We start from the raw sequence: 5,339 nt of genomic DNA, 5'->3' as shown, positions 1-5,339 counted from the left end.
TGCGCGAGCGTCCCATCTCTGACAAATGCTTCGACCATGTCCTTTACGTCTGTGCATTCTTCAGTGTTGTGGCCTTTTGTCCTGTGAAAGTCACAGTATTTGCTCCGATCAGCATTGTGACGATGTCGGATTATTGGAGCCTTTGGCCATGGGAGCTCCTCAGTGGCGAATATCTCGGTGACGCTCTTGGTGAGTGGCGTCCATCTGGAGTTCTGGTTCGGCTGTACGTTATCCCTTCCGCCTAACCGATGTTGCAAGCCGGATGAGGTGTCAAAGTTGACCCTTGACTGCCAAATGCCTAGCTTCCGCTTTTTGTTTAGTCGGGCGGTAAGGACGTTGTTTTCCCTTGTTTTCTGGGTGTAGAGGTTTGTGCTCTGGGGGAGATATCTACCCAATTGCTTCTCCGTTTCCGCAAAGTGTTTTGCTGCTGTCATGATGGCATCCCATGTGGATGGCATGCCATCTTTACCCGTTAAGGTGCGGATGAGCTCTGGGTCGTTCGCGCCCTGGATGAAAGCAGCGCGAACAAGATCTTCGCTGATATTACCCAGACTTAGCTTTTTTGAGTTGAAGCGAGTGATGAAGTCTGGCAAAGATTCATCTTCCTCTCGAATGCATTTGAGGATTGTCCATTGCTCTTCGGTATACTTTCTTTGTTGGCTGAAGTGTTGGCTAAACTTCTGTTGGAAGTCTGCCCAGTCGTAGATGTGGTTGACCGGTAGACATCGAACCACGCTCTAGTTGGCCCAACAAGCGTCATTTGGAACATGTAACACCACGTAGGTTCCGTCCAACTACTGACGGTTGCCCCCGCTATGAACCTGTTCAAATGATCGTCTGGATCAGATATACCATCGTAAGTGCCGATGTTGGACATCTGTTTGGCACTTTTCAGGACGATTGCTTCCGCAATATCCCTTGCAAATTTGGACGTTCCCGCCTTTGCAGCAGTTGGTGTAAATGTTTTGGAGAAGTCACTTGGGTTTCCACCCGCGTTTTTTGGTTTGAAGGTTTCTCCAAAATGCCTTCTCGGTTGGGAGTCCGTTTCCTTACGCTTCCCTTTCGCCCTATGACGAGGGTTTGCGTCACTATCGGATTCCTCCGAATCATCGTCAAAGTATTCTTCGAATTCCTCAAGTTGTTGGAGTGAACGTAAGCGTTCATCCAACTCGGCTTGGAATTCTTTTTGACGTGCTTCCGCCCACGCTTTAACTTCATCTAGTGTTTGGCGGGGGAGCCTCGTTCGTTCTCTCTCTAACCGGGTAATCCCAGTGAGCGATTATTTACTGCACTTGCCCCAGCTTGGGTAACTGGGGTAGTGTTCGTAAAATTTACTGCACTTGCCCCGGCTTGGGTAACCGGGGTAGTGTTCGTAAAAACTGTGTAGTCGCCGGTATTCCCCCCAGTAGTTGGGGTTGTGGTTACCGGAGTTTATTTAACCATCTTTCCAGAAGTTTGAAAAAACTGAAAAGAAATGAAGTTCTAGCTTTTATGCACGGATGGGGCCAATGAAGAAACACTAATGGACCCCGGGCAGATTACGGATAATCTGGGGGTTAAATAGATGTTTCCCACGAGGGGTTAGATCCGGCAAAGATGGTTCTTCTGATAACCTGCAAAACAGACACCGTGAGCTCGTCACTGAGAAGAGGGGGGTTCCTCCTTGTGACCACCCTCCGGCGTGAGAATCAGACTAGATTGCTCTTGAATATAAGTATATATTAAGAGATTGCTAGAGCAGATATCAGGTATAATATGTAAGATACAAGATAGTATATGATAAGATGAGATGATCATACCATTTGGGGTATTTATAGCCGAAGGTAGGTTTCCAAGAAGGTATAGCCGGCTGAATAGTATTCCTGTTCTACCAACTGTGGCCTACGCACGTGCCATGCTGGTAGTTGGTGGGTAGGCAGCGGCTGACAGTGACCAGGCCTGCTGTGTACTATTCCTTTTCCACCAACTGCTGGCTATGCACGTGGTATGACAGGAGTTGGTGAGTAGGCAGCGGCTAATAGTGACATACAGTACAAGAGCATGCTGCTCGCCATACTGTTGTCAATGAGCTGTCGTATCTTTGGTCAGATCTTTTGCCCATACCTCGTCAGGTACAGTACAAAAGATCTTCCCGTATCGTACGGACTGGCTTATTTGGGCGGAAGTATTCCCCCTCCCGCCTTTGTGCGGGATTGTTCCCGGCTTTGCTCATTCCTTCAGGTGACAACTGAATTATTGAGAGCTGTGCCTTGTGCGTGTAGCCTTGCTGCGCGGGTGGCCTTCCCTGATGGCTTGTATCCGCAGCTGCGGGAACAGGCGGAGTACTTCACCATTGGGAGGCATTTCCTGCGGGAACAGCTTGCGTACTGCGCGTAAGGACGTCACGTCTCTGAGCATGGTGGGTCCTGCGGATCCAGTTGGTTTCTGCGCAGACGTCTCTCTTCAAGGTGAGTCCTGCGGGTCCAACTGGGCTCTGCTGGGACCTACCTCTTCATACGATTAGCCACAACCATTATGTTGCTACTCTACCACATCTTATCTTCGTTATCTCCCTCTTTCCTCTCTTTCGAGTTTCCTTATTTGTGGACATCTCCATCTTCTTCTCTATTTTTAGGTGAGTTTTTTTCTTTTACCTTCTCTTAATTATGACCAGCAAAGACATCTTCAACAAATTTTCTGCTATAATCGTGACAAAAAAGTTCATGACACTAGGGATCAGTATCTCGTTCTTTATGAATTAGATTTTGATGTTCCAACCTACGATATGCGAATCTATCCCTTTCCACAGGAAAAGTTTACCTTGTATGTTGATTTTTCCAAAATATCCAATTGTCATATTCCCATACTCCCTTTAGTACGTTTCTTCTCAAAACCTTTACTTTTAAAACTCCACATCTTTAAGGAGTGAGCAGATTACCGAATTAACCAAACCATGGCCGAATTAACTGATTTTACCGAATCAAGTTAGTTGAATCGAACGGTTACCGGTTGTTTTAAGTTACATATAACATGTCACATTTTAGTAGAATTTCCTTACGTGAATCATTTGTGTGCCTTTTGCCAACTGACTCGTACACCGATCATTTGTGTAAATTTGAGAAACGGCACGACATCATTCTTGCTCTCAACCCCAAAGCAATTTTAGGGGTTTGAAAGAAATTTTTTTTCCCACAATAACCAATGTCTACTCATTGAAATGCGATGATAGGATGTCTAGGTCATGATAACCAATGAGCCACTCGAAGAAAATCTACTAGTCCAAGATTTTCATGGTTATATGATTCAAAACCCCCATTAATTGTGACAATGTTCCAAGGTCATATTATTATGGGCTCATGTCAATCGGGATGACAACTTATAACTATATTTCCAAAATGATCGTGGAAACAACACGGTTAGTTTGAACACAATAATTCTCTTTTTCTACGAAATCTTATTTTATTTAATTATCGTTTTTTTTCAGTTATGAATATTCGTTGTGTTTTAAAATTGAAGACCTCCAAAGGGATTTCTATTTGACGTGATAAACTAGATAATGGTAGAACTCTTTTGTTTGTTCAGGCAGATAAAGTTGTCTCTAAAATTCGGCCATTATAAACATGGAAAACCACTACAATCATGATTTATTCTCGATAGACTGCACAAAACCCTTCAAAATGTCACGTTCAACTTTTCCATTCCAAATTGAAGATTTGGATAACATTTCATAAAATATTTTTGTGCAAGATTGTTATGTTTAACCTTCATTAAAAAAACCTTTGGTGATTTGGATGAAGAACATGACAGATACTATTATCTTTTTATATGAAACCCGAATACGGCGGATTACAGGAGATATCTCAAAATCACCATAAAGAATGTTATGTGGTCGATAATGGGGTTTTTAGGATGCTACACATCTTCTTGTGATGACTAGGGTTTCTAAATCTTTAAACGTACTTATTCATTATTTGAAAGATGATTTATGGGGGAAGCTAGTAGAAATAGAGTCTCAAGATTGGGATTTTTATAAATTTACCCAGATGTTGTGTTTAAGGAAAAAAAATATTCTTCATAAACCAATCTGATGTAAAACTTTACCAACACAAATATATTCAAAATGATTAAAGGTCCTCGTCACTCCACAACCATGCATATTGTTGGAATATCACCCTGGAAAATGATATAATTCATTTGTATGTTAAATTTTGGCATAAATAGGGTAACTATGGACATTGAACGGTGAGACAAGCTGGACAAAGATTAAAAGCTGGTTGCCTAAACCTAGCTACAACTCTCAAATCCTATTGCATAAGTGCAAATATTGAAGACTGGTGAGTGGCTTATGATGTCCATATATGATGTTTACAAAGTGGATTTGAATGGCCAAGAATCTGACTAGTTGAACATTGTTGATTTGGATATTTCGGGATGTATGTTGAGACATTTGTCTCTCCAATCAGTATTGCGTGTTGATAATCAAATTTGATTTGCACATTATTTTATTTTACGTTTAGACGTCTTCTATTTTGCATGTATTCAATTCTTGGGTTCGTAAAATTTCGCTTTAATGAATGAAATATTATCCCTATGTGGTTTCTATTATGAGTTGTTTCTAGTTAAATATTAATGTTTAACCCTAGCCGTAATTTTTTGTTTCTAACGTGTTTTCTTGATTCACAAATTAAAATAACTACCTGAGTAAAATGTTGTTAGTTAGTTGGTTGTTTATGACTTTTTAGCCAACATTGTTTTGTTTGTACTTTATACATCACATCATACATAATGCATATTTTTTTGTTCTGTATGTATGCCTACTAAATATGATATTAATAGTTGAGTAGTAGTAAATGTGTAAATTGACATATATTTGAAGAAAATGAAAGAAGATAGCCCAAAACTGCATCTCTTAACTTTTGAGTGCGTTTGGTTCACGGAATGCGTTGACATTGAAATTTGAATTTGCAAGGAATTGAAATTTGAATTGGAATGAAATGAATTCCTTTGAAAATCAATTATGTGTTTTTGTGAAATGAATTGGAATGAAAACAATCTACAAAAAGAAAAGATTGCCCTTAAATTTTTAACATAAATTTACAAATTCAACCTCTTCAAAAGCCATCCCCTTTTCTCCTAATCGTCGGTGTCCGGCACCACCACTACGAGTACCATTGCCGTCTTAAAACAAGGTATGGAAAACAGTCGAGATCTGAAACCAAAATTCATCACCGGCTACCACCGACTGACCACCTGTCGCCTTCCATGGTTGTAGACCTGCGGTGGTTCCGATTGGGCCAAAAGAACGTGGTTCAGATCTCATCGGACTTACGTTGGTGGTGGTGGCCAACAGTGTTTTGGAA

The sequence above is a fragment of the Bidens hawaiensis genome, unplaced genomic scaffold, assembly GCF_021521415.1.
Source record: "Bidens hawaiensis isolate Kalapana, Puna unplaced genomic scaffold, B.hawaiensis_p1.1 tig00017343_1, whole genome shotgun sequence".
Lineage (NCBI taxonomy): Eukaryota > Viridiplantae > Streptophyta > Magnoliopsida > Asterales > Asteraceae > Bidens > Bidens hawaiensis.
The sequence above is the reverse complement of the archived record's forward strand: the minus strand, read 5'-3'. Positions refer to the sequence as shown.